Below are 12,173 nucleotides of genomic sequence, written 5' to 3' on the forward strand. Positions count from 1 at the left end.
GCCGGGGATGTAGGTAGGGAGGCAGAGAGATGGACAAGGAGGTAGTGGGTAGAGAGATAGGTAGATATAGTAGATAAGCAGGTAGGTAGGTAAGTAGGCAGGCAAGGGAGGAAGTAGACAGGGATTTGGTAGGGAGGTACGCAAGGCTGGGAAGTCGGCAGGGAGGTAGGCAGGCAGTGTGGCACGTACAGATTCAGGTGGGTAGGTAGGTAGGTAAGTAGGGAGGTAGGTAGAGATGCAGATAGACAGGATTGCAGGTAGGGAGGCGAGTGGGTATGTTGGTAGGTAGGCACGGAGACAGGTAAGGATGTAGCCAGGAATGTAGGTAGGCAGGGTGGTATAAGGAGGTACGGAAGGTAGAGAGGGAAATAGTGACAAGCAAAAAGAAGTGCAAGTTAATCTCTTCTATTCTAAAGGAATAATTTTCAGCCTACCACCTCCCGCTTAAAGGATTACATTGTCTAACATAGTGGGCTGCAAATCCTGTGGTCGCTGGGTAACGAAGAATCAGCTGTACACGGTAAGGATTCTACAAGCCTTCGTCTTCGGGACCCCAGCCTGGCAATGCGTAGTTAGTATCTGATCTGCGCCCCTCTTAACCTAGTGCCCCCCCCCCCCATGACCTGACGCAACTTGACCTAACTACCTGATGACCTGGCCTAATTGCATAACTTGACGTAACCTGACGTGACTTCCTCCTAAATTGAGCTATGCCTTCCAGAAATAACTATGCCCCTATAAATTTGATATGTGCCCTCTTGACCTGATGTGACAACCAAACCGATTAATTCTAAAGAGACAAAATTTGTTTCACTTGATCGAATGACCTAACCTGACATGACCTTACTTATGCCTCTCCTGATCTCACGTATGTCCTCCTGAGTTTGGCCCCGCCTGACCTGACCTGACCTGACCTGTGATGGAGTGCGCCATATCGGTCCAGTTGGACCTGTTGTCGCCAAGCCAGTGCCCAGACCACTGGCCGCTGCCCGGGAAGGTAGACCGAGTCACCACCAGACCGCGCTGCCCAGTAACACTCTGCACCACTCTGTGGTAGACAGACAGATACTGTATATCAGAGGGTCCCAAACGGAGGAGAATATCCTACTGAGGGATAATTTGGACATTCCAGGGGGAAGGGAGGCATAAACATATAAGGCCAAAACTGACACAATAACTTTTTCATTGTACTTTTGGTTATAGATTTTGTATATTTTATGGCCAAATGTGTTTTTTTTTTTGGTTTTAAATCTGCACTTTTTTAAAGAGTAAAGTTAGAATTTTTGTCGTCAAATAATTAGCATGCTATATAAAAGTAAAAAATCTCTTGAATATTCCCAAAACTCTGTAAAAATATGTATAATACTGCTAGATTTCTTCCGGTTACAAGTTAAAAAGCACCGCTAAATGGGGAGAACAACTCTAGAGTCCAGAGTTGTCTAAGATTAAATCTCCCAAAGGGGTGGGGGAATTCCCCATTTTGAGAGTAGGAGGGGATCATCAAAAATATTCTCGCAAATATGGGGAATGACCAGCAAAATTTGGGAACCTCTGCTGTAGACAGACAGACAGATACGTAGGTAGGTAAGTAGGCAGATAGGTAGATAGGCAGGTAGGTAAGTAGATAGGTAGACAGACAGACAGATAGGTAGGTAGACAGAGATAGATCTAGAGAGATAAAGATGGATAAATATACAAATGGATGGATGACTGGATGAGTGAATAAATTGACAGATAGACTAGTTGGTATGTGGGTAAGCAGGAAAGCAGATGGGAAGGTAAGCAAGTTGCCAGGGAGGTAAGTACCGCCCAAAATGATAATTTGTAAATTTTTCGGCCTGGTATTTTGGTAATCACGTGATGGCAACACTCAAGTCTCTATGGGTGTTGCCATCAAGTGATCACCACAATATTGTGGCAGAACCTGACCGAGAAAAGTGCAATCTTTTAAAATTGTACAGCATGTAAGCGGGGTATGAGAGAGAGAGAGAGAGAGAGAGAGAGAGAGAGAGAGAGAGAGAGAGAGACAGACAGACAGACAGACAGACAAAGAGACAGAGAGACAGACAGACAGACAGACAGACAGGCCATCGGACACACAGACAGTGACAGAGAGACAGAGAGACAGACAGACAGACAGAGACGGAGACAGACAGACAGAAAGAGACAAACAGGGACATACAAAAAGACAAACAGAAATACAGACAGTGAGACAGAATCAGACAGACAAGCAGACAGACAGGCAGACAGACAGAGACAGACAGACAGACAGACAGAGACAGAGAGAAAGAGAAACAGACAGACAGAAGGAGGTGAGATCATGGGCACAGGCAATATAAGGATAACTAAAACTTGCACTATGAGCGGTCTTCTTTAAGCTCAATAAAATCATCTGCTGGTGATATGAACAGAATAAATAAGATGGCCGTTTACTAAAGGGGAAGGTTTAAGGGAAAGATAGTGTCCAGACTTATCGAATATACTGTATCTTACACGAGATGCAAAACAGCCACGACAGCTACTGTAGTTCGATTTCGTAGCTGTTGTTGTTCAAAAAAAAAAAAAAATCATGTTATTAACTAAATAACTAAGCGAACTTCAGGATTTAAGAACAAGATGGAGAGAAGGAATCTGCAGATTTGGTTGGACTGGGTGGAACAGACTAACAGCCAATACAGTAGGTCAGAGTGGAGAAAGATGAGCAAGACTTCGCCCTACAGTAGACTAACTTGTGCTGTTGCTCATGATGTGTTTGATGCAGAAAGATAAATACAAAGCAAACCTATCTTTGAGTCGTCTCTTTCTGTGCCCACCAGTCCAAAGGTACAGACTGATAAAAATATTCATAAACACTGAGGCAAACAGTCTGACATAAGTGGATAAGCACAGACCACTTAAAATTCAGTTACAATAAATTTATGTATATCGACTGAATTGTGGGTTTAGGGTCATGGGAGGGGAAGTTCTGCGAAGTTCACTTCCCTTGTAAACATAGAGACAGCCTTCATACCTGTATGTTGGCTCAGTCTGTGCCCATCCGTAAAGGTTGTGGACGTCATAGTGGGTGAAGTTACCATCTTGGGCTGACAGGCACAGAGTCTTGTCGCTCATGCGGTGTGAAGGACCTGCAACTGCCGCCTCTGTAAGAGTGTATGACGTAAGAATTTTTTTAAAAAGTAACCTGGAATTATGCAAAAAGTTTCCTTTCCAGAGAAATATCGATTACCAGAGCCAACATCCACATCCGTTTCGAAATACATGGACACATTGCCTTTAAAAGACTGTCGGGGTTTGGTTAAAAGGACAGGGAGCCAGTGGAACAAAGCTCCTGAGCTGATCATTACAGTTTACCGAAAAGGTAAAGGGGCATTTTATGCTTCGGTCGTTCTCAGCCTATGGGTGTTCTGCTGGTGAATATGGAAAACTGAGTATAAGTGCATTCTTATTTAAAAGTCGTGAAATTTCCTGACAACATATATGACATTGCTTAGAACATCAAAGTATTAGGAACTTCTTCATAATGCTCCAAGTTTCTATCAAAATAAATAAATCTGCTCCTCAGTATACATTACTTCTTGTCTAACTGCTATTCAGTTCCTTATAATAATAATTACTGTCTGTTTTGTCTTTGTACTGAGGTAAATGAAAATGACCTCTTCGAAGGACCACTGCCTTGCCCTGACAAAGACGCTCGTGCATCCCAGTGATCAGCGAAGCTGGTATATACTGGTTAGGTACAACTGTACTGGACAATTTCACTGTTAGGGGTCAGTTGTAACGTGTTCCCCCTCAGAGTAACCACCTGAACCGATTCGGTAAGATTTACTGAGTCAAACTTCCTTTCTAAGCCATTGTGACAGGTTCTTCCAAGTCATTTCCAGCAGTGACAGAGTAGCTGATCGTGGCGGGTACCAGACTTGTTCCAGAACATGAGGTGCTAAGGATCTCCGGGTAACAAAAGCTAATCTCCTTTGGAACTTAAATACTGGGACTTATAATGTCCAAAACCTTTATGCTAGATTTTCTATTCTTCTTGAAGTACTGAGATCGGTCTTACTGAGGTTAAAAGACCAGGTGGTCACGTATTGTACTACAGAGATAAACATGAAAGTATCATGGTGAAGGATTTCTGATCAATAAATACATAAATGACAATACTGACGAATTCCCTGGGAAAAACGAAAGAGCTGCATGCCTAATAATAAAACTGGACAAGACATGCAAGATAAATGTAACCCAGGTCCACACTATGGTGACTGAACACAAACTCACCTGACAAAAGTATTCTGAACAAAAACTCACCGGGAAGAAATTCATCGACTAAATGCAGATGACAAAGAGCTCACCATAAAAATATTCATTAGCATCTCTTATTAGGAATGGTATAGGAAGGTACAGTATGCAGTTTTTGATGGACAACGCCCTTCTCATACACCATTCTGTACAGTTACTTATAACATTAGGAAGGATGACACCCTAGCCAACTAAATGGTGTCGCATGTAAAGAGAGAGCAACCTCCAAGTAAATGAGTAAAGGAAAAAATATGTGGCTTTTAGAAACGTTTAAAGAACCTATTCAAAGATTTGTTCACTGGCAGAAACTAGACATTAGTGTTCCTGAGAGCTGTTGGGCATTGCTTCCATTTCTAAACACCTTAATTTCTGAAAAGATATGACTTTTTCATAAAGGGTTAATTTAAATTTCCAAGCCCCCACACAAAGTGGCTTTGGATGGCACTGCGGGTGGGAGCTTGGAATGTTCTAAGCAATTCAAAGGATGATCGACTGCCTTTGTTATCACGAAAGTTGGAGCGATTGAGAGGTCGGCATAGCTGGACTCTCTGAAGTGAGGCGACCCTGGGCATGGTGAGATCAGTAGTGATGGTTACAGGTACTACTGGTCCGGCTGTGATGATGGTGCCCATCTTAGAGGTGTCGCTGTGGCAGTTGCTGTTCACTTTGTCTCTTGTGTCAACCGAGTTACTCCGGTTGATGAATGTATAATGTTGGTTAGACTGAAGCACTCCTTGGGCTTCATCTCTCTTATTGCAGTGTACACTCCAACTGAGATGAGCGATTTTGAAGAAAAACAGTTATTCTTCACCAAACTTGACCCTTTTGTGGAACAGTGCCCATCACAGAATACACGCCTGGTCTTCGGCGACTTTAAAGCAGATACTGGCACTGACAGGGAGGGCTTTAGGGATTGGGTAGTCCTAATGGTTCTGGAACCAGGAATGTCAATAGCTCTTACCTTCTGAATTTCGCCAAATCACGTAAGTAAATAATTGCTCGATTCTGGTTCCAGCAGCCAAGTATTCACCAATGGACTTTGTATCCCAATACCATAGGTTGCTAAGGAGATTGATCACATTCTTGTTAGAACTCACTAGAGGATCCTTCAGAAATGAAGGGTTTTCACGGGTGCAGAGTTCTTTGCTACTGATCCCACACTTGTTATTGCTATTATAAGGCTAAAAATCAAAATTGAGAGATTCTCAAGATGCCATCAATCTTGAGAAACTCAGGGATGAGGAGTACAGTACGCAGTGGCAGTCTCAGATCAGTCTGAAGTGTTCAGTGCTGTTGAGGATCCTGTTGAACGATGAGATACCTTTACGCGTGCTACCCTGCCAGCAGCTGATGAGTGTACTGGAGACTGCCCGAGATCAAGGAGGGGATTCATCTCGCAGGGGACACTGACCACAACTGAGGAGGAAAGAGGCATAATCCCCTGAGCTAGACCTTATTAGATCATATAGCCCTCCTAGGGTGACGGGAGAGCACTATCCCTCCCAGCACGGCAGCCACCAGGGAGGGGCACGAACTCTCGACCTCACAGTCTCAAGCCCGACACCATACCAATGAGCTACAGTGCTCCCCCCAACAACTGCGGAGAGTTGTGCTGCCAGACTGGCTGAGGATCGGGAAGAGCATAGACTTCTGTCTTGACAGGAACGAGTTTCACTGAGAAGGGACAAGGAAAGGTATGTCAGGGAAAACACTGAGGACATGGAGGACTGTATCCTAGCTCTTCGAGTTCTTGTGGAATGCCATCTTGAGTTTCAACAAGGTCTGCTAACAGCCAATGTGGATCTCAAGAAGGCAATTGACTCAGTAAATCGGGAGGTACTATGGGAACTCCTGCGACTCTGTGAGATCTCCCCAGGGATAATCTGACTGATCGTTGGCTTGTCCTCAAATGCTGAGAGTGCTGTAAAGTGTGTGAGGGGTGGGTGGGAACATCCAACTTCTTCCCAGTAATTTTGGTGTATGATAGGGAAGTGTCCTTGCTCCCACAATTTTCAACACATGTATGGACTGGGTACTGAACTGGGCTGTGAGTCAAAGTCACTTTGGGGTATCAATTGGCAATTTCAGGGTTACCGACCTTGACTTTGCTGATGATGTTATCCGAGCAGAGTAACTGGAGACACTACTGAGTGCCCTCAAGGAATTTAATGAGAATGTGAAGCTATTGGGATTAAAGGTCTCTTGGACCAAGACCAAGGTCCAGGCATTTGATGGCTTGTTGGATGAAGCAGTTCAGTCTGTCCAAGCATGTAATGAGGGTATAGAAGTCTTGGAAAGATTCACTTATCTTGGTAGCGTGGTCCACAACAACAGTAGATCAGACAATGAGATCTCTTGCCATGCTGGTCCGCTATTCTCCTCTCATTCCTCTGTTTCTAATCTCTTTCCTCCATCTCCCCGCTTCTTCCCTCCCTCCCATCCACTTTTCCCCTCTTTCTTCCTTCTGTTCGTTTCTTCCCTCCTTCCTTCGCCTCTTCCTCCTTCCTCATTCCCTATGCTTCATTCCTCGTTCTTCGTTTCCTCCACTTCTCACCCATTCTCATTACTTAAATTTTTCACTCTCTCCCCATCTCTCTCCCCCTCCGTCCCGTCCTAACCCCTCTCCTCCTCTCTCCTCCCTCACTGTCTCTTCCTATCTTTCCCTTCATCTCTTCACTCTTCTCTTCCAATCTGCCTTCCTTTTCTCGTTCCTTTCTTCTCTGCTGCCTTCTTTTTTGCCCCTTTCTTTCTCTTCTTTATTTCCCTACCTTTCTCCCTTCCTTCCTTCCTTCCTTCCTTCTTCCATATTTCCTTCCTCCTTTACATGCTTTCTCTTCTTCTTTTCCTTCCCTCTGTCCCTCTCGTTAATCCCTCCCTCTCTCCTTCCTTCTCGTCTTCATTCTTTCTTCTTTCCTACCCCCCATTCACTCATCTTTCATGCTATCTCTACATCCTTCCCTCCTTTTTCATTCTTCCATTTTGCACTTTTCCCTTCCTTTCCTCCAAATTCCCAGTTCTACATTCCTTCTTTCCTCTCTTTTCCTTTTCCATCCTCCCCCTTCTCACTTGCCACTTCCCTCCTTTTTTTCCTTCCCATTTCCCTTTCCTTTTCCTTTCCTCTTTTCTCCTTCCCTTCCTTCCTTCCATCTATCCTTTCTTTCCTCCCATCCTTCCTTCCTTCCGTCTCTTTTATTTTCTTTCTCCCCTCCTTCATTCCTTCTTTCCCGCCATCTCTCGTTTCTTTTCCTTCTCTCTCTCTCTCTCTCTCTCTCTCTCTCTCTCTCTCTCTGACAATTCTTTCTCTACATCTCTCCACTCTTTGCTCCCCCTCCTCCTCTTTCCCTCCCCTCTCCCTCCCCTCGTGACATACAGAAGGCCATCCAGAGTGACAGGTCGATTTTTTCCTCCCGCGTTTTCCTCCTCTCTTTTCCTTTTTCCCTCCTTAGCTCCATCTCTCTTCCGCTTTTTCCTCCATCTCTTCTACCTTCCCTTCTTTTCTCTCTCTCTCCTTCTCTAGCTCCTTCCTGTCCCTCCCTCCCTCCCTCGTTTCCTCTCTTTCCTCCTGTTCCCTGTCTCGCTACTTCCGTCTCTCCTTAGTTTCCTCCTCTCTCCCATTTTCTTTGTCTTCCTTGATTCTTTTTCCTTTCTGGTTCTCTCTCTCTCTCTCTCTCTCTCTCTCTCTCTCTCTCACACACACACACACACACACACACACACACACACAATTCCTTAATCCCTCTCCTCCATCTTTTTCTCTTTTCCTCTCCCTTTTCCCTGCCCTCATTCCTCTCCTCCCTCTTTCCTTCCCTCCCTAATTCCATCCTCCTTTTCCGTTTTTCCTCCCTCCCTTCCCCTGTCTCCTTTTCTCTTCTTTCTACAGTCCCTTAATTTCTCTCTCCAGTCATTTCACTCTCCTCTTTCCCCTTCTTCCTCCATCATTTTCCTTTCCTTTCCCGTTTCATTTCCTCTCTCCCTCTTTTTTCTCTTTTTCCTCCCTTCTTATCCATTTCCCTCCCTCCTTCCTTTCTTCTTTCCTTTCACAACTCTTTATATTTTCTTCATTTCACTCTTCCTTATCCCTCCCTTGTTTCTCTTTTCCGTTTTCCCCTCCTTCCATTCATCTTTTCCTTTCCCCTCCCTTATTCTGTCCTCGGCGTTTCAAAGCAGACTATCGAAGTGTAAAGACCAAGCGAATATTAGACGTGTCGATTGGGCATAAAGGAACTCCACTTTTTACTATGTCTTCCTCTTAATTCCATCGTCTACTTAAATAAATATACAAGTATGTAAGGAAGTCTATTTATCTATCTATTTATTGCCAGACGCCTCAATCCCGTTTGGGGTGGCCACAAACAAATCGCCTCCAAGTCGCCCTGTCCCCCGCCATTTCACTGCCCTGCTCCCAACTCACACCCCCCTCTCTCATATACCTCTCCACCCCATCTCTCCATCTCATCCTCGGCCTCCCCCTCCCTCTTTCCCCCTCCACCTCACTCACATACACTCTCTTCGTCAGTCTTTCACCCTCCATCCTCTCCACATGGCCAGTCAAAATGATTAATTAATTAATTCATTCATTCATTCATTAAATGAACAAATAAACTGCTCAATGTTAGGTGTGTACATTAAGGTGGTGGTGGTCAGGTATTTGGGGATTACATCTACCATTCGAAAGGACGTGGCTCGACCTCGGGTTGAGGCAGAGAACTGTTTAATCGGAATTTCGTTGTAGCAAAATTGATTGCTTTTCCATAAGAATCACCGATATGAAAAGATTTCATTCACCTTGAGCATGGAAGGAATAGATGGCTAGCCTATACCTAACCTCTCCAGTTAGAACAGTGTGTCCTCAACTAAACTGCTGAATGCAGTCGTTAAAAGGAAGCAAGAATGTAATATAAAACGCATGCTCACACTAAAGGGGATAACATGAATAGCTGACATAACAGGATAAAACATAGACCTGCTTCATATGGCTTCGAACCATGCAATAAAGTATTTTATTATTCCTCAATATGGAGAGAGAGAGAGAGAGAGAGAGAGAGAGAAGACCGTGTGTAAATAATTTGCGTGTGAAATAGATCAGACAAATTCGAAGGCTTTAATGATGAGTCAGATTTTGTGTGCTTCCTACTTCACTGGGCACTGTGTTGACACTCTCCTATTTTAGTGCTCTCATACCCCTGTTTCTGGATCCTGCTCATCCCGTTCATCAGCTGATAGAAAATAGGCGCAAGATGATGGTGGTGGCGGTAGAGGTGGTGGTGGTGACAATGGACGATAAATGATGGATAAAAATTCATGGGTGGCGATGGTGATATGATTATGACGTTGGTGATGGAGTACAATCATGACGACGATAATGACGATGATTAGGATGATAATGATGATGATGATGATGATGATGATGATGACTACGATGCTGACAATGGACAGGATGGCAATTATTACAGTGGTAAAATAAAAGCTACTGATTCGCGTTCCAAAGTTTCGCGTCGTTTGTGTCAGAAAATTTAGCGAGAAAATAAGTGATACCCTTACTCCTTCAGCGTTTATCCCACCATGAGGGAGTGAGCCGAGACTAATTTGTTACCTTGCTGTTAGCCGTCAAACTTCTAACTTTTCCAATACTGCCTAATTTCCCAGTGGCACCCAAGCCATGTGGAGCGAATGGAAAATGAAAGACTGTGAAAGTATGAGGCGGTTGGGAGGAGGAGAGGGAGACCAAGAACGAAGTGGATAATTTAAGTGAGAGATTATGTGAGAGATCTTATAGAAGAGAATATGAAGGTGAGCTGGCTGGCAGGAGGAGAAGGAAAAGGAGACCTAGAACAAGGTGGAAAGATAGACAGACTGATTGGTTGTGTGACAGTGTGAGGTGGTTGGAAGGAGGAGAAAGAGAAGGAGATAGAGATCGAGGTGGAGAGATAAGGTGTCGAAGTATGATAGGGAGACTGACTAGGAGAGTGTATGAGAATGAAACAGTCGAGTTAAGGACAGGGAAATCGAGAAGAATGTATGGACAGCTGAGGAGAAGGAATACGCAAGGGTAGGGTGAGAAGTGGTTGGAAGAAGTTCAGGGAGCTCTTGCCTCTCCTGACATTGAGAGGGCTCTCCCTACGTGCTAAGGGGTCTTTGTATGCAGCATGTGTTAGGAGTGTAATGCTGTATGGCAGTGAGACCTGGGCAGTGTAGGAGGAAGATACTCGCCGGCTCAGACGTACAGAAATGACAATGATTAGGTAGATGTGCAGTGCGTCCCTGCGTCCAAGGCCTGGAGGGGCTGGGTTTACAATAGAAGAGTTGAGAGGTAGGATGGGACTGGAGTGTATTGGTGTTGTGATGAGGAGAGGTAGATTGAGGTTGTTTGGACATGTGGAGAGGATGGGAGATGATAATTGGGTGAGGAAGGTGAGAAGTGTTAATATTGGGGGTGGGGTTATGAGGGGTAGACCGAGAAAGACATGGGACGAGGTCATTAAGTGTGACCTCAGGGTTAAGGGACTGAAAAGGGAGGCTGCAATGGATCGTGCAGCGTGGAAAGCCGCCATTAGGTGACCAAGGCCGACACATGCAAGCATGTTGGAGCTTTTAAAAACGAAACGAAACGAAACGAGGGCGGTGTGTCATGGGGTGAGGAATCGTTCTTGAAAGGACACAGACACAGCTACAGAACCTTTTGTATAGACCACCACTTACGGGATGTAATGTCAAGCAATAGATGGACGGAGGTCATACACAGATCTTCTCCCTCACTGGTCAATAAACAGTGTTCTCTGTGGCACAGGAGTCTTCGCAGCAGCTCTTCCTTGGAGATTTATTTTGCATAGAACACATCAGCATTCTTTAGTGTGTGATTTATGTTTTCTTAACTCCATCAGTACAGTGACGTCTTCCGTATTATTTCTTAATGGTGTCAGATCATTTCATTCATCTTAAAGAAAGACCCCTTGTACTGAAGGAGCAATAAGAGGCTGGTTCTCGTCCCTTTCACTACGAGGTGTTTGCTAAATTAAATGAAATCATCCGTCGGTAGCAAAAAAGAAGGACAAAAAACGTCAGAGTAATAAAGAGATTAGTATCACCATTGTTTGCATCAGTAACATGTATCATCGTAGTCTGAATCAGTAATATACAATATAGTATTAACATTCTGAGGATACAACATAATGCTTTTGTTGTTCCGACCATGAGAAGATTAATGGCTCAGGCTCCTGTAACTTACTCCCACCTAAACAGGATCATCTGGTTTGCTCCAATAAAATGAAGAGTTGCTCCGATCGTGAGAGGGTAGAGTAGTAATGCGCCAAATAAATCGCTGGGGCAGACGTGTTACGAAAAATCTTAAATCATCAAGAATCTGGCCTTGTAATACTGCAAATGAGTTTAGTCATTTTTCTTGTCTCTTCGTTCTTCTTTTTTCCTCCCACCAAGCATTTACTTAGCTCTTTCCTTCCCTCCCCTCTTTCATTACCTCCCCCCTCCCTTCCCTTCCTCTTTTCTTCTTTGTCTTCTTCCCTTTTTGCTTTTTTTTTTTTCTGTCTCTAAATGTAGTCCCTCTTCTCACCCCTCCATCTCTCATTTTCTCATTTCCCTCTTTCTTACATCCTGCCCTACTCTTCCTCTTTTTCTTCCTCCTCCTCCTCTCATTATTTGTCTCACTCAGTATATCTTGCCTCTTCACGACTTTTATGTCTCTTTCCCTCCTCTCCTTCTCTCTCATTTCTCAATCCCTCCCTCCTCTTCCTCCATGTCTATTTCAGTCTTGTCCTCTATGCATATTCCCTTCTCCTACCTTCCATCTCTCTAGCTTTTCCTCCTCCTTTCCATCCACTTTTGATGTATGGCGAAACGATGAGGCAATTTTTACTTTATTCAAC

At 44.3% G+C, this 12,173-nt stretch overlaps 1 pseudogene; it reads right to left on the minus strand.

Annotated features, from left to right (window-relative positions):
• Positions 1-12,173, minus strand: part of LOC145401977 (maltase-glucoamylase-like) — a 189,263-nt pseudogene that overhangs the window by 859 nt on the left and 176,231 nt on the right.

Source organism: Coenobita brevimanus, chromosome 57 (genome assembly GCF_032717465.1).
Source record: "Coenobita brevimanus isolate Jiangsu-jjx chromosome 57, ASM3271746v2, whole genome shotgun sequence".
Classification (NCBI taxonomy): Eukaryota; Metazoa; Arthropoda; class Malacostraca; order Decapoda; family Coenobitidae; genus Coenobita; species Coenobita brevimanus.